Source organism: Plecotus auritus, assembly GCF_963455305.1.
Source record: "Plecotus auritus genome assembly, chromosome: 5".
NCBI lineage: Eukaryota > Metazoa > Chordata > Mammalia > Chiroptera > Vespertilionidae > Plecotus > Plecotus auritus.
Window position 1 is genome coordinate 155,412,819 of NC_137776.1, and position 17,928 is coordinate 155,430,746.

At 52.5% G+C, this 17,928-nt stretch overlaps 1 protein-coding gene across 3 annotated transcripts in view; it reads right to left on the bottom strand.

The window, feature by feature from the left end:
* Window positions 1–17,928, bottom strand: part of CNTFR (ciliary neurotrophic factor receptor) — a 41,400-nt gene that overhangs the window by 22,647 nt on the left and 825 nt on the right. The window contains exons 1-2 of one of the 3 annotated variants that reach the window (XM_080668974.1): window positions 9,349–9,380; window positions 8,855–8,964 (exon numbers count right to left, since the gene is read on the bottom strand). The gene's annotated coding sequence lies outside the window, so the exon portion shown is untranslated. Of the gene's footprint in view, window positions 1–5,806; window positions 5,831–8,854; window positions 8,965–9,348; window positions 9,381–17,928 lie in introns of those variants that run through there. The other 2 variants (XM_080668973.1, XM_080668975.1) reach the window with 2 other exon arrangements.

Here is a 17,928-nt window from a genome sequence, read left to right on the forward strand (position 1 = left end):
ACAATGACACCAACATACAAGGCAATACCTGCTGACATTGACACAGTAAGAGTGACAGGAATCTCAAAATAAAAAAATGCAATGAGACTGACAGTCACATAGAACAACAATGATGGTGACATTCACAGTGCTACAGGAACGTTAATAAGACTCGGTAATAGTCTACACCGTGGAGGCTGACAGTCACCAGCAGTGACAACGACAGATACAATGACAGACTCCAGATCAGGAACCTCGGTGACCTAGGATCTGAGTCTGGCGTAGGATCCAGCAGTGTTTGGGGTGGTCTCTGGCCAGAGATAACCAAGTGCCCCAATATTTGGGAGTTTAGAGGCTTTATACCCCTAGGCTGGAACGTCCCTAGGCAAGGAGCAAGTCATCCCCTCCCTCATTTCTCAAAAAATATATCTTCAAACTATAAGGATCCTTCACCAGGTGTTGTGCCACTGGTTAGACCACACCCTACAGGGGCTCTTTCCTCCTCACATAGGGGCCTGTCACCTCCATCGTGTATTTTTAATTTGCTGCATCTCCCACAACTTCCTCCAAGCCCCAGCTGCCTCTCCCAGCTCATATATTTCTATCTGCCTACTCTAGCATTGCCAGTCCCAGCAAGGTCCCAGTTGCCCTGCGCCCCCCTCAGCCCCTACCCAGCTGAAGGCAGACCCTGAGGAAGGGGAAGTATGAGTTTTGGAAAGCCCCTGTTCATCCCTGCAGAAGCAGACAGGTCAGAGTATATAAACCCAACACAGGAAGTTCCTAGCGCCACTGACCCAGCTCTAACTGTGTATGTGTTGATGTGCCACAAACTGTGTTCGGAGCTTCCAGGTATTGGATGGTGTGGGTGTGCTGATGGTCAGATAGGCTCAATCTGCCTGGACAGTGAATGAACAGGGAGGCCCCATGTGGTGTTTCCAAGAAATTGAGATCCAAGGAGGTTGACTGGCCTGGACTCCCCCCACAGCAGCCCTAGAGGCCCCGTCCTGAATGAGGCAAGAGCTCAGGACAGGACACAGCATGAACTAATTCAAAGGCCAGAGGTTTTCTAGAGGCCTCGGACCTAAAGAGGAATTAGAGTGGAGTGAGGAAGAGAGAGACACTTGGAGATGGAGAGAAAATGAGAGACAGAGCAGGGGCAGAGACCGAGGATAAGGATGTGGTGGGCAGGGAGGAATAGTACTGGCGGAAGGGGAGCCTGGGAGAGACAGTCCTGGCTGGCGGGAAGTTCCAGGAGCGGGAGGAGGGGCTGAGGCCAGGAGGCCCCCAGATCCCACCAGGCCTAGGCAGCCTGGACAGCGTGGGCGGTGGGGGCGGGGGCAGAGGCCTGAGCTGTCCAGAGGCTGGGGGCGGGGGTGAGGCCATGGAGGGAGGCCTGGCCCCTGGCAGCTGGCTGCAGGCCCCCCACCAGGGAGGGGGCGGACCGGGTCAGGGGCCAGCTTCTGGGCTGGGGCGGCTGGCCATGGGGTAGGCTCCCACTCCCTGTGGCGTCGCTCCCTCCCGTCTGAGTCTCTTGTCTCTGGCTCTTTCTCCTTTTGCTCTGAATTCAGACCTGGCCTTCCTCTCAGCTCTCAGTATCCCCACCCCAAGGAGCATAGGACAAAAAGCCATGTCTGGGTTCAGGATTCATGCCTTATCTCTTTCTGGGCTACCACAATCCCACACACGCCAGGGGCAAACCCCAGTGCTCAGGGGAAAGGATCCCACCCTAACATAGACCCCCACTCCCCCCCATAGAAGGGGGCAGGAGAAGCTGAGCACCAGTGGGAGGGGGGGCCAGGAGAGAGGCAGGGGGAGTGGTCCCCCAGCTCTAGCCCTTGGCTGAGGTTGTGGAAAAGGAGGCAGCCCATGTGAGTGAGTTGGGGGTGGGGGGGTATCCGCACCTGCTGTTGTGACCTCCGCAGCCAGAGATGAGGGCCTGGGGGGGGACAAGATTCCGATGGATTTTGGCAGCAGCCTGGACTCTGAGTGCTCAAACCCCCCACCCCCAGCCTCGTGCACCATTGGGACCTTGAGATCAGCATGTGCATGCCCTGCTGCACGTGTGTGGGGGTGTTTTGTGGGGGAAACCTGGGGCCCTCCCATGATGAGCCTGGATGGGCAGCTGGGAGGTGTGCTGAAGAGGTGGGAATCCAAATCCCACCAGCCTGTGCCCGCATTTGGAGCTCCACTCCAGATGGGAGCTGCCTGGCGACCTGGGCATGGGCTTGTATATGCACATATATGTAGGCCTGTGCTTATGCAGCCCTCTAGGTGCAAAAGTCTCAGCTTTTTCCCTCAAAAGTCAACTGGTCCAACCAGGCTGGTGTGGCTCAGTGGTTGAGCATCAACTTTATGAACCAGGAGGTCATGGTTCGATTCCTGGTCAGGGCACATGTCCAGGTTGTGGGCTTGATCCCCAGTAGGGGGCGTGCAGGAGGCAGCCGATCAATGATTCTCATCATTGATGTTTCTATCTCTCTCTCCCTCTCCCTTATTCTCTGAAATCAATATATATATATATTAAAAAGTCAACTGGTCCTGCCTCTGAAACGGGGAGCAGATAGAGACAGGTAAGTTCCTATCCTCCCTCTGGGCACATGAGCTCTGTACAGCTTCACAGAACCTGAGGGCACAAGCATCAAATCCCCCATCCCTTCACCCCAGTCCTGAGTCCCTCTGGCTTCTATGAGAATGAGGAGGATCCCTCTACCTAGAAAAGGCCCACACACCAGTCAGGTTAATTCTGTGGAAAGTAGGGGCTGCTCCGCTTGGAGGGACAGAATGCCACAGCAGGTTAGGCAGCTGGAAGAACTCCATGAAAGGTGGCGATGGGCAGGCCCATGGGGTTGAATGAGACGTCTCTTAGCTGATGGGGAGAGGGCTCGAAGAAAAGGAGGCAGGGGCAGGATGGAGGCTGCAGGGCCTTCCATGAAGACAGAAGAATGGACAAAATAGCTTTCCAGATCTAGGGGCTGGAACAAAGACCTATTTGCCTCAGCATCTCCCACTACGCTGCACCCCTGGCCCCATCACTGCTATGGTGCAGACACATACTCAAATACACTCAAATACATACACAGAAGCCTATGTTTGTAAGATTGTGTGTACACACACACACACACACATACACACACACAAGGGCTAGGGAGGCAGTGCACATGAAGCATTATGGGTTTGTAACAAAAAGAACTGAAGATGGGGGGTAGGGGGGTGGACAGAAACTTCGACTGTCTTCGTGTAACAGTGTCCTGTTCTCCCTACCCCCCTAACATGCACGTACACCGCGCACACTGAGGAAGCTTCTGGTCTGCTGGGCAAAAGCAAGCCATCCTTCCTCCCCCTTCCTCCCCTCCTCACAGTGGGGAAGCCAGAGCAATCTGTTCCTGATGGGTAAACACAGGCATGAGTACGCACACACACATGCTCACACACACACCAGCGATTCAGGGTCAAATAGCACCCAGTGCTCACTTCACCCGGAGTCCCAGCACACACGTGGGCTCTCACGACCACCTGGCAGACCTCCCCAAAGTCCCCATCTCCACATACACACAGCCAGAGCTTTAAAGACACACCCAAAAGCCTCTTGCAGACACTGGCACTCAGAGTCTACCATCATGGCCACACATTACGGCCTCCCACATGGACACCCGCTGCCACAGTCTCATACACGCTGGTGTGCGTGCACACACACATTACAATCACACACACAAACTCACATGCGCTTACTCAGAACAGTGATGTTCTCACATATGGACACCATCACACACTCAGAACAGTCGATCTTCCACATAGATACCATTGCACCTCCAGAGCCCCCCAGTGACCTCCAGCCTCTCACACCCCTACAGCCGGCAGTGGGAAACAGAGATCCACACTCAGAATAGTGACTCTATATTCTGGGACCTTGGGTTGCCCAGGCAGTACTTGGGGGGAGAAAGTAAAGCTCAGGGTAGCCTAAGGCAGGAAGGAAAAGAGAAATTCTTCATTGGTCCCTAAAAAGTAAGGAAATAACTGATTATTCCCTAGGCCAGCGATTTTCAACCTAGTTCACCTCATGGCACACAGAAACTAATTACTAAAATTCTGCAGAACGCCAAAATCCATATTTTTTTGCCAATATGACAAAAAATAGGTATAATTTTGATTCATTCACACCAGATGGCTATTGTTGTGTTGGCTATTTTGTCATTTTTTAATTTGATGATCTAAGGGGGGAACGTCAGTGCCTTGGACTAAATAGTCAGGTACTGCATGTTTGAAGGTGTTTTTTGGCACACCAGTGTGACGTCGTACACCGGTTGAAGATCGCTGACCTAGGCAGCTACTTCCTCCCCTAACCCCATGTTCACCAGCATCTGGGAATGAGGGCACCTCCAGGCCAAACAGGAGGAGTGAAGAAGCCCCTGGGTGAAGAGATGATTGCACTGGAAGGAGCAGGAGGCAGAAACTCCAGAAACCAGCTTACTCCCCAGGCCCCTATGTCTCCCTCCTCACCCCCTCTTCTCTAGGATGAGAATCAGCAGCAGCTCTCAGCCTAGCTATAGGCTGTGTGATCCCAGGCCCCTTCAAACAGATCTCAGAGGGAAGGGGATTGGGGGGACTGGAAGAGATTAACCAAAGAACATGTGCATATATGCATAGCCCATGGACACGGACAATAACATGGCAAGGCCTGGGGGAGGCCAAAGGGGGGGACATCTGTAATAGTGTCAACAAGTTTTTTAAAAGCTGTATGCCTACAACTGTCTATAGGGCACCGAATGTTAGGCCTGGCTGCAGGAGGGGAAGGAAGGGGAAAGAGATGGGGCCTCAACCTCAATCCCCAGCCAAAGCACTGTCATCACTGTCAGGCCCAAAGAGAGATGGGGATGGCACTGGCCAAGCTGGTACTCCCCTACTCCTCTAAGTAACCACTGAGGATAAGAATCCTAAAATGTCCTTGGACCCTGCCTCCCGCCCCCATGACAAGAAAGGACACCATGTGGCTGTCCAGGCAGAATGGAATCTAGGCTGTGCTGGCCAGGCCCCATCTAGGGAACAACTGGAACCGCTGTTGACATCCTCACCACTTGCCACTCCAGGTGTAGCTTGGACCCTGAATCCCCATCCTAAAGGGAGCCTGAGAGGGCTCCATGGAAACCAGGCAGGGGAGCAGACACCTGGCAGCAGGACCTAAGGAAAAAAGGCAGGGCAATCCCATAAAGCCAGGTGATAGAGACCTGTGGAAAGCAGGCAGGAGGAACAAAAGAAGGCAGGCAGCAGGGTCTTAGGGTAAACCAGGTGACAGGGCCCCAAAGAACATAGGCTATGGGGGCCAAATGAAGCCAGGCAGTGGGGACTAAAGTTAGCTAGGAGGTGGGAACAAATGAAGCCAGGCAAGAGGCCCACAGGCCGAGAGAAAAGAAAGATATCAGGAGCTCAACCCTCTGTCTAGATGTCACCCCCCCACCCCGGCCTCTCCCTCAGTAGCCCCCTTCCCACCCAGGTGGTAGTCCCCTCCCCCAGGCCAAGGGACCCAGTCAGAGCCCCCTCCTCTTGAGGCCTGGGCCGGTTGCAGCCGGCGGCCCCCGGCCCCATCCCTGAGACCTCAGGAAGTCCCAGTCCCTCCCACCGGCTGCGGAGGCAGGGGGGCGTTGGGGGGAGAAAGCGGAGAGAAGAGAGACAGCTTGGCAGGGGGAGCGCGGGGAGCAGCCGCGGGGGGCGGGGGCCGAGAAAGGAGCGGGAAGCGCCGAGGCGGGCTGGCTGGCAGGCGCGGGCGGGGGCGTCTCGGCAGCGGCAGCGGAGGTGACCAGTTCCGCGGCCCTGTGGCCGCGCGGCCACTGACCTTTGTCCCCACGCAGACGCCCCGTCGGTGCCTCCGGCGCTCCCTGGGTCCGCCCGGCCCCCCGCGGGCATCGGGCCCCCGGGCTCGGGGCTGGGGCGCGAGCGGCCCGGGAGGCAGAAGCCGCCCCCCTCCCGAGAGTCCCGGCGGGCGGGCGGGCGAGGGGCCGCGCTGAGCTGCGAGGGAGCCAGCGGGGCGGCGAGCGGGCCGGGAGGAGGGGGAAGGAGCGCACCGCGAGCGAACGGGCGAGCGAGCCCAGCGAGCGGAGTGAGCGAGTGAGGGACGGCAAGCAGTGAGGTCATCCTTTGAATCTAATTGTCTGAGTCAGGAGGAGATGTGGCACTTGATGCGGGGAGATGGGAGGGGGAAGGGACCCTCCCGGATCCGGGCTGGGGGGCCCTGATCTAACCCAGGGGCAGCGGGGGCCTCCGGGACCCCGCCCAAGGCGAAGCTGACTGGGGCCAACTCAGGCAGACCCCTGCCTGTCTCAGGACTGACCTCTGCTGCCAGGGGAATCAGTAAGCCCTGAATGTGGGACCCAGTTCTACATCAGTGCCAGTGGCCACCTTCTTACTCTTTGGGATGATGGTAGGACCCCTCCCAGGCCCAGGTCACCTCCCTGCATTTTTTAGGGTAATGGGAGACCCCCAAACCACCTCGCCTCATATTCCTGCCCTCTGAGGATAAAGGGGGAACTTCAACTAGACTTCCAAGTTACCTTCGTGCATTTAGAAGCATGGAGTCCCCAATTCTATTCCCCAAGTTACCTCTCACACTGGAAATGTGGGGGAATCTGAGCACTGAACCCCAAGCTCACCTGAGAATGACAGTGCAATGCTACCCAGTCCTACAGCAATTTTGGGGGGCATGAGGACCCCCACCTGACCCTGAAGTCTCCCTATTCTGCATGCCCAACCTTTCAGGCATGGCAGGAGCCCAGCCAGACTCTAGGGTCTCCAGGGACTGCCCAGGGAAGCAAGCTGCTCATGTTGGGGGTGCCTAGAAGGCAGATGGCCCCTGGGGCTGTCAGGTGTGCACACCCAGGCGTGCAGACATGAGCACAAGCACACATGTGCATATGCACACGGGGGGGGGGGAGCAGCTGGGGATGCTCACACCAAGGGCCACACACTCCTCCCCTCGTCCCCATGGGGGAGGGGTGATAAATATTTCAGGGGCTTTTAGCTCTGAAGGGGCTGAAGCTGGGGGAGGGAGGGGGATCCACGATGCCTGATTAATGGGGTTACGGGCTTGGATCAATCCGTCCGCCTGCTGCTCCCTCCTCCCCCCTCCTCCCTCCCTCTGCCTAATGCGCTTTATCAGGAGACGCTTTTCTGACTTGGCAGCGTCGGGTGTTTTAAATAGACCCATTTAGAGCAGGGGTTGGGGGAGAAAGGAAGGGGGGAAGGGAGAGAGATTGAGACAGGCAGGGAGACAGAGACAAATCAGGAGAGAGACAAGCTCCAGAAGAGAGAGACTGGGAGAAAGACAGAAGGAGATGCAGAGACATGGAGATATGCAACTGGGGATGAGATGCCCACAGAGGCTAAAATGGGGGAGATGGGTGTTGGGAGGCTAAAGGAAAGCCAGGGGGCCCAGGAGCAGAAATGAAAAAACTAAATAGAGACAGAGACAGAGAGAGGAAAGGAGCCACTGGTAGTGGGAGAAACCCAGAGAGAGGCTCTCTGCAAGGGCTGAGTCTAGCCTGGGAGACAGCAGATATCTTTTATTTCCAAAAACAGTTTTTCATCCACTTTGTTAAATTAAAAAGCCGTTTTTAAAGTGGAGCTGGAGGTGCTGCTGGGGGAGGGTGAACAGAACTGCCAAGTCTTCCTTCCAGCCTTCTCAGCCTTCACAGAAGCTGCCTCAGCCTTACCCCCCACCCCCACCCCCACCCCCAGGGGTGTTCTCCAACTCCCCTGCTCTTTGTAATCCTCTGGGATCCCTGGGGACAGGGTCAGGGCATCGGTGCTACTGTTCATTGGCAGGAAGTTCTTTCTGCTGTCTGGCTTCACTCCCTCCTGCTGCAGGAAGCCCATTCTCTTGCCTGACCACTAGCCTTCGTTCTCCACCTCCTGTTCCAGCTCCCTAAGGTGTTCCCAGTCCAAGGGGAGGATTATGTGCCCTCACAGCTCAGTAGCTCACTTTCCCAACAAGCCATGAGACTCCTCCCAGGTGTGTCCCCTATAAATATTTATTAGCTATTAATAAATCTGAACTTCTATCAGATACCCCACTCCATGTCCTTTGGTCCTCTGGGGAGCAGTGAAGATGGAAGCTTAACTCTCTACAGCCCTCTGGAGCCTCCCTCCCTTCCTCTTCTTCAGAACCCCAGCTCCATTTTAAGTCTCTTTAATGGCCCTGTGTTTGGGATACCTCACCCCACACTGAACAGCACCCCAGTCCTAATTCTGAAGGGCCAGTCCCCACCACTCCCGAGCCCAGCCGGGAAAATGGCCAGTCTATTTGGGAGCTGAGATGAAAAGCCCGGCTGGCCTTTGTGGGCTTCTGGCGGGTTTTGGACAATAGGCCCTTCCGTTCCGCTCCAGTGCCTCAATTCCTTGGACAACCCCACCCCCGGGCTGCCAATCCAGGGGCCTTGCCTGGATTGAATGAAAGGCGGGAAGAGTTAGACCCAGCCCTATGGCTGGCCCCAGAATATTTTAGACTTTCTGACCGCCCCCCCCCCTCCCGCCCCATCCCATCTCCTCCAAACCCAGCTGCTTCCCTAATCAAGCCAGAGAGATGCTTTGGGGGCAAAGAGGGAGCCTGACAATGAGACAAAAACATACTCCCACATCCGGGATTCAGTCCCTTCATGCAGAACCCAGTTTTCTGTACTGGCTGTGCTCTCGCCTGTGTGATTGTGGGTAAGTCTCTCCCCCTTTTCAGACCTGTTATGAGAGCATGAAAGGCCTCAGGAGGAAGAAGACAGAGGAAAAGAAGGGATCTCAGGCCCTCCTGCACTAACATCCCCGACCTACAGCTCCACCTACCATATCTGCCTGATGCCCCAAGACTGACCTCCTCCCCTGGGTCCCCAGCACATACCTCTTCACCACTGGCCACACACCGAGCACATCAATGTCCTCCTCCTCCGGACCCAACTCTTCCTGAGACTTCCAAAACCAAGGGGGCGGATGAAGTGACAAGGCTGAATTCTAGAAGGGCAAAGGGCACAAATCAGAGGTCACAGAGGAGCCACAGGCCTTAGTCCAACTCAGAGTCTGTTCTATACTCACAACCCCACTGTAAGAAGGGGAGACTCGGGCAGGTAGCAGAAGCATCCAGAAGAAGAAAAGTTGGGAGTAGCCCCAAGTCCGTCTGGCACCCCTTGCTGACTTTAGGTTCTGAACCACAGGGACAGAGGGAGGCCAAAAGCTAGTGGCTGACACCACAGACAGATATACACTCTCATATTCACACAGACACCCCAAAATCTCCACACAACCAGTTCACAGACATAAGTACCTCCCTATCACACACATTCTCACATGTGTACTCACACAGAGACACATGGCCACCGGCAGGGCATAAACACTCACCATCTTACCATCCTCTTCCTCTGCCTCGCCACCACTCTGATTTATTGAGCATTTGTTATGTGCCAGGAACTGTTAGGCACTTTATATGCATTATCTCATTTAATTTTCTTCACTTCTCCATGAGGATAGTACTATTCATATTTGACAGTTGAAAAAAAACTGATATTTAGGGAGGTTAAGGAACTTGCCCAACACCACATAGCTGATTAGTTCCAGAACACAGATTTGCGTCTTCATTCCAGAACGGAGACTTTTCTTCTATACCAGTTTGCCTCTGAGGATCTCTCTTACCTACTCGGTGTCTTTTCCAATAATACAGTAACAGCTAGCAATTGTTCAGGCTCTTTGATGAGCCAGATACCATGATAAGTACTTAACAGACATTTTTGCACAAAATCATCAGAATAACCTTTGGAGGTGCTTCTGTTTACATTTCACAGGTGAGGAAACTGAGGCTCAGAGAACAAAAGCACCTTGTCCAAAGTCACACAACTTACAGTTGGTAAGGGAGCTGGCATTGTACTCAGGACTACCTTAAAAGTCATTACTGCTTCTATAGGCTCCAGTCACTTAACAAGAGCCCTCACCTTCTACAAGACCCTAGGAGATCCTTGGGTCTTGCCCTTCTTCCCCCAAAACTGGTCCCAAAGGCATGATCAAGTGCCTAAACACATACTCATGAGAAAGGGATTCCGTGTCATCCAACTCTGCCCAGAGATGCAGAGAAACCACCAACTAGGGAGAGATGGCCAGAGACTAAAATGAGGTGTTAAGAGATAGGCTGGCTGGTGGTAACAGATACAGACATACCAAGAGATAGGCCCAAAGGGTGGGAGGCAGAGGCAAAGAGGCACACATCAGGCCAAAGAATGACAGAGGTAGTTGGAAAAAAAGACAATAGAGGGAGAGCAGGGTACAGGTGGACATGAAAAAATGCAGACAGATACATACCAACACACACAGACACAGAGACACATAGAGACCCATCCAACCTTCACAAGAAAAGATCTGTGAAAGCAAACAAGGCTCAGGTTGTGTGTGGCACGCGTGTGTTGAGGGGAGCATGCAGAGTCTGTATCGCTACGCAGATTACACCAGCTGCTTCCAGCAATTTCATCTGATTAATAATAAATGCCCCATAATTACAGCTGCTCCCCCAGGCCTTCTTCCTGTTTTTTTGTCAGCTGCCGCCAGGCCAGCCCTCTATGGACCCTGTGGCCCCTCCATCCTCACCTGCTGCCTTCTAGGAGGCTGAGAGGACATGAGTTGATGGAGGAGGCCACACTCCCAATCTAAGGGGGAATACCCATTTCTCAATCTTAGATTAATGCCTCCTGGCTCCAAGCAAAATGTCATCTCCCTTAGGTCTCACTCAGAATTCTCTCTCTACCCTCGGTATATAACCTGTGACCCATAATACAATCCAGTCTAGGGGCCCCAGTCTGGGATGCAGAAAGATGAACTCTGAACTTCTCTTGCCCATTCTTTATCACTCACTGGCTGAAAGAAGTCTCCATTCACAAACTTCTCCTAGCCTTGGAACCCCTCAGGCTCCAAGGAGGAAGGGGCCAGGACAGGAATCCCCACCCTATCATTCCCACCCAAGCAGCTCCAGTCTGTCCACTAGTGTACCCTCACGGTCTGGACACTCGGGGGCTCTGCCTCCCACTCCTGAGCCCCCCTCTTCCCACCCAGGTCCACCTCCGCCCAGGCCTCCCACCCTAGCTCTCCAAGGCAGCTCTATCAGAATCAGCTGCGGGTTTGTGCTGATCTGTTTCTAATCGTTGGGGCCTGGTTCACGCTTGCCCCCCCACCCCACCCAATATTGATTCCATTATTTGGAGAGTCATTGACGTCAGGGGCCTGGATGGATGCCAAAACAGCGCTTTCTCCGGGCCTGGGCCAGAGCCCAGCCCCCCATCCCATGATTTCACGAAGGGGCCCAGAAAGGTCAGCTCAAGGACCAAGGTCACAGGGCATCTGCCTCCAGAGCTGGGCTCTTTTTGCCTTTGTGGGACCACTGTGCAGCTCCCTTCTCCAGGGGAGAGGCGCTACACAGAGGCCTGAGAGTCAGAGGTCAGGTGGAGAGGGCGTATAAGACGGCGGGGGGGCGGGGGGACGCTGCAAGAACCTTATTAGGACTTGGGCTGTAAGAGAAGAGAGGGTTCTAGGAGGTAGAGATGGGGACAGTCGCTCAGAAAAGTCAGTTGGCCCTGGCCGGTGTGACTCAGTTGGTTGGGCATCGTCCTGTGCACTGAAAGGTTGCCACTGGATTCCTAGGACGTGCAGGAGGCGGCTGATCCATGTTTCTCTCTCACACTGATGTTTCTCTCTCTCTCCCTTCCTCTCTCTCTAAAAATCAATTTTAACCATCTTTAAAAAGAAAAGCCAACTTGGAGAAGATTTTTTTCTTTACCACACACTTATTTTGGAACATCCTGAAGCTGGACTTGAAACGGTTATTGTTGACGACTTGATTTTTATATCTGATATCAGATGTATCTTCTGATACATCTCAGAAGGAAATTCTCTGCAGTGTAGGATAACAGACTACCCATAATTTGACTAAATGGCATCACTCATTTTATAAATCTTTGTTCTATATAAAACAAATGCACCTCCTGCTCAGGCTGCCTCAGTTTCCCCACTCTCCCGGTCTCTCCTGGCCCTGTGTCTTTCTGATCAAGATGCAACCATCGCTATACCAGCCAACACTGGCAACTCCTAGGCTCTGGCTGGACAGGATATTTTTAGGATCTCAGACGCCGTTAATAACCAATACAGACAGTCCATGGTGCCCACAACAGCTTAACAACTTCAAAGCCCAGCCTCAGAAGCTCAGAGATGGGGTCCACTGCCTCGGCTAGAGTCCAAAAACCCAGACCCAGAGAAAGGGACATGCTCACAACAACATGGGGAAAGAAGGGCTTTCTCGCCTTCTGAAAAATCCTGAAGCTGGGCAAAGAACAGAGGTGACCTCTGACCTGGGCCACAAGGGTCATTGCCCTGTCCATTTCCCATAGTCCAAACCTTTTCAAGGAAGAAGCTGCCTATCCTCTGCTCTCCTTCCCTAAGTACGAGGAAGTCCTTCCTTTAGACTAGCCTACAAATTACTCCGGGGTCCTTTGAGAGGCTGTTATGTCTCAAACCAGAAACCCCAGGGAGCCCCCCACCCCCATCTCCCTGTGGTCTGTCCCACTCAACAGTTGTTTATTCCTCAACATTTATTGAGCACCTAGTCCCTCTCAGGCACTATGCTGGGAGTTGGCGTTATAGTTCTGCCTATGTGGAGCACTCAGTCTGATGGAAGAGAAAAAGATGCACTGTTTAATCAACACAGCCCTTCTACTATGTACCAGGTCTGTGCCAGGGGCAGGGTACTGAGGGGAGTAAAGCAGACCCAGTCCCTGGGTCCCACAGAGCCCACAGGCAATTACTATGCAACCTTGCTGAGTGTTGTGAGGGTAAGGCATAGTTCTGGTGGAGAATACTGACTGCTCTGGTCTGGGAAAACCAATCCTCCTGCAGGAGTGAGGACTCTTCTGTCCACTTCTAAACCCCAGGACCAGCCCTTGCACTGACTAGAAGTCACCACCATAATCTAACTTCAGTTCCTTCCACTATAGCTCTAGCTCCGCTTCTGGGAGCTGGTTCCCATAGTGGCCTGGTATAAATCAGTCCCCACATCTGCCCCAGTTCCTCCATCTATCCCTTTCGTCCCCCAGAGCTCCCACCTCTGATGACCCCCAACCCAGCATGGCTCTGTTCTTTGGAGCCTCTCTGCCCTTGGCAGAGGCAAAGGAGGTGGGGGGTGATCACCTCGGTGCTCTTGGCCCATAGGGACCACCTGCCTTCCCAGCTCCTCCCCACAGGAAGCCAAGAGCCCTGGTGGGTGTGTCACTCAGGGCCACAGGAGTTTACACAGCTGATGTCCCATGGTTGGCCTGGAGGAGGTCAGCTCTCTCTTCGCAGCCTCCATGCTCTCTGGGACACCCCCCTACAAACCAGGCACACATGGTCCCCCCCTCAACCCATCTGCATTTCAAAGAAAATCCACTCCATATGTTTTCAATTCATTTACACTTCAACTCACCATGGGGGGGCAGAGAGCAGGGCGCCTTTCCTCCAAGCCCCCCACCCTCATAGGAGGGCTGGAGAGCATGTGTCCCCTTCAGAGACAGAAGCTGTTATAGCCCAATCATCTGAGTCTGAGGGCTAGGTCCTGACTTCCTGGGCTCCCATGGGGTGATAATACATCTCAGATACCCCACCCGCTGGCCCCATAGTGGGAGGGCATGTAAAGACCAGGCAGAGTCTCCAGGGCAGGTAGAGTGCTAGGGTTGATTGCAACCTAGTCCAACACAACACAACCCCCCATCCTCTAGGGCTATTGTTCTTCTGAGGGGTAGAGTGGAGAACCCTGGCCATTCCCTGGAGACAAGGAAAGGGTTCAACAGGTATTCCAGGAGACATTGTGTGCTATAACATAACCTGGCCCCTACCCCTCTTCAGCCGGGGCAGAAAAGAGAGCGTGGGTTCCAATCTAGTGTCTTCCTCCAGCTACTTTCTCAGGGGCTACAACCTCCCTTAGAATCAGAAATTCAACACCCTTAGAGGGTCAACGGAGCCAGAGGCCTACCCCCTCACCAGATCATCATCGTACCCCTCCCATGATAAGTATGACTGGGATGGAGGAGATGTCTTGGGAGGACATGAGTCTTATTTCCACACACCTGACTCTCTCTACCACAGAAGGGATGTACATGAACAAAGCACATGGGAGACTCTAAGAGTACATATCATCCCTTTACCGAAAAGCTACTCAGACCTTCCTGCCAAGAGCCTAGTCCCGTGGTCGGCAAACTGCGGCTCGCAAGCCACATGGGGCTCTTTGGCCTCTTGAGTGTGGCTCTTCCACAAAATACCGTACGGCCTGGGCGAGTCTATTTTGAAGAAGTGGTGTTAGAAGAAGTTTAAGTTTAAAAAATTTGGCTCTCAAAAGAAATTTCAATCGTTGTACTGTTGATATTTGGCTCTGTTGACTAATTAGTTTGCCGACCACTGGCCTAGTTTCCTTGGGGAAGTAAAGGCAGAACGGTTTAACTGGGTCAGTGTTTTTGTGGTAGGCAGTTAGATGGATATGAGCAGAGCAAGGACGATGGGCCAGGTACAGAAGGTCACCAGGTGAAAAGCCCCTGGATGCCTAGCAACAGATAATTGTAGTGGGAGACCTCATCCCCAGGGTTACCTTTTCTCCCCTAGCATATCACTGGTCATTGAGTTTAGACCCCCTGACCTTTCCTCCTTAGAGATAACATCAGGCTTCACTTGAATTTCAGCTCCAGGCTCAGAAAAGCAGAAAAACCAGACAAGGGACACCAAGGGTGACCTCAGGACCAGCTGCATTGAATAATGACCCCCTGCCCCGTGCAGACCAATCAATCAGTGGAGACCCGGACCCTGAAAGGAATGTTCTATTGAAACCCTCCCATGGGACCTCCCCTAAGATTTCCGCCCTTAAAAGCTTTTAGGATGGAGGACCCAGTGCACTCTCCCTCCTGGGAGTATGCCCACACCTTTCCCTTCCCCCTTCCTCTTTCCCGCCCCTAAGCCAGTCACCTTTTATCGTCCTCACTTTCTAAGCTCCAAGGGCCTGTCCTTTGCCTCTCTATAACTTGTATCCCAAACCCATGTCTTCTATAAACTACTTCTTCTGTAATCACCTCTGTTATTTTTCTAAATAAATTGTTGGAGTCTTGGCTCTGAATTCTTTCCTAGCCAGAACTCAAGTACTGAGGTTGCTGAACCCAGGTCCAGTCTGATCCTACCCATCTAACACCTGGTGCCGTCCAGCTACCATGCCAACATTTTCCCATCACCCTCTCCATTAGCCCGCTTCCCAAGTGAGGGATGTGACCACACATGTATCCCTGCCCTCCCTATCCCACCTTTGGAGGGAACAGATGTTGTAGCAGTCTCGGTTTCTCACCCCAACTGCCCTGATATTCACCATAAACCAAAAGAAAGCATGGCTGTATATGAATATGAGTTCTAAATTCCACTGCGACTGTGAAAACCACAGTCTTAGTGTGCAGTTGAATGTTTGAGCCTCAGGATAAAAGTGTAACTGGGTGTGATTCTAAGTGTGAACCGAAGGTCCCATGTGAATATGAGAACCTCAACATGGAAGCAATGAGTCTGAATGTGAGCACTAGAACCCTAGTGTGTATCTGGGTATAAGGGTGTTTAATGTAACCAGCAGGGATGTTAGTCTGAATGTGAACTTTAAGATGGAAGTATAGGTTTGAGTGTGAACCCAAGTCACGGTATGCTCTGACACTAAGCCGCAGGACTAAAGTGCGAGTTCCAGGATTCCCACACAAGTCAGTATAAATAAGCGTTAAGAGTCCTAGAGTAAGTGTGAGTGTGAGCCCCTAGTCTTAAGGGCATTCTGAATGTGAATGCTAGGGTTCATCCGTAAGTCTGAGTGTGAACACTAGGTCCCTAAGTGATCCCAGGATGGAAGTGAGAATCTTGCATGTGATCACTAGAGCTCTAGTTTGAATCTGAGTGTGAGCTCTAAGATGGAAGCGTGAGTCTATGACCCCGTGCCCTATGTGGAGCCTCGAGTTCAAATGTGAGCCACAGGTTCCTCATATGAGTCTGAGTGTGAGCCCCTAGCCTTTTTTTTTTTTTTTTGTAGTAATTTTTTTTTAAATATATTTTATTGATATTTCACAGAGAGGAAGGGAGAGGGATAGAGAGCTAGAAACATCGATGAGAGAGAAACATCGATCAGCTGCCTCCTGCACACCTCCCACTGAGGATGTGCCTGCAACCAAGGTACATGCCCTTGACCGGAATCGAACCCGGGACCTTTCAGTCCGCAGGCCGACGCTCTATCCACTGAGCCAAACCGGTTTCGGCAGTAATTTTTTTATTGTTGACAGTATTACAGATGTCCCCCATTTTCCCCCCTTCATCCTGCTCCCACCCCACTCCAGGCCTTCTGTGTCCATATACATTCTTTGGTCAATCCCTTCCTGTTCCCCTCCCCACCCCTCTGAAATCTGTCAGTCTGTTCTAGGCATCCATGCCTCTGGACCTATTTTGTTCGTCAGTTTATTTTGTTCCTTAGATTCCACATATAAATGAAATCATGTGATATTTGTCTTTCTCTGACTGGCTTATTTCGCTTAGCATAGTCTCCAAGTCGATCCATGCACTCACAAAGCATAAGAGATCCTGCTTTTTTTTTTTTTTACAGCTGCATAGTATTCCATTGTGTAAATGTACCACAGCTTTTTTTAATTCACTCATCTACTGATGGGCACTTGGGCTGTTTCCAGAACTTAGCTATTGTAAATAACACTGGGCCCCTAGTTTTAATGTGACTCTGAGTATGAGCCCTAGGATGTGTGAATGGAGTAAGCTCCAAGGTCTTAGCATGAGTCCAATTGTGAGCCTTAGGACTCCAGTGAGATTTTGAGCATGGGCTCCAGGTCTCCATGTAAGTCTGTAAGCCAAGTTAGGATAAAAATGTGAACCTAAGTGTGAACATAGAGTCCCGATGTGAGTCTGACTGTAACCTCCAAGACTGAAGGGTACAGCTGGATATGAACCCCAGAATGTAAGTGTGGGTCTGAGTGTGAGTCCATTGTCCTGGTGTCATTCTGAGTGTGAGTCATGTGCATTTAAGAGTCCCAGTGTGAATCTGAGTATGAATTCCAGAATCCCAAGAAGTCTTGAATGTGAACTTTAAATTCCTAGTATTTGGATAAGGCTAGGGTCCCAGGTGGAGTATTAGCCTTGATGGAGTGTGAACCTTAGTTCCATATCACAAATCCTGACCAGGAGCCCCAAGAACCAGTCCAGAGGATTCGTGTGGGTTTAGACAGTGGCAACAGGGAGGCATAGTTTATTGAAGACATACAGGCCCCTCCACCCCTACCCCCAGCCCAGGAGAGCCCTACAGACATAGGACTATACAATTGTTCAAGCCCCATCCTTACACATGCAATGGTAGCCAACACACCCAGAATTAGACACACAAAAATAGGCTGTTTCAGAGCCCCTGGACATACAGCAATTATAGATACACAAACACACCCAGCATTTCAGACTCCCACCACCTCACTGATTACAACCACCCAAACACCCCTCCTGACACAAACACAATTATAGCAAGTATTACAGGCAAAATAACTAATGTTACAGAAACACTCCTAAAGAGGCATGCAGACACACACCCAGTGTTTCAGACAAGCTGTCAGCCACACAGACACACACAGACGCTTCTCAAAGAGAGACTAGTCGGAAAGAGAAAGAAAATCCTGAATTTTCAACAAGGCGTGAAATAGTCCTGCCCGCCTGAAGCTACTGAAGGGGGGAGGGGGCCAAGGGAGCGAGCTGCGCGAGAGCTAGACGCAGGAGGAGAGGCTCCGGAGAGGAGAGCTGTCCGTCTGGTGACCTCCCTGCGGCCCAGCCCCCACGCACGAGAGACATACTACTCCGAATAACACAGGGACACTCAGGCCAGCTCCCACAGAGCCGCACTGGAGGAGACACACACCGGCGGAC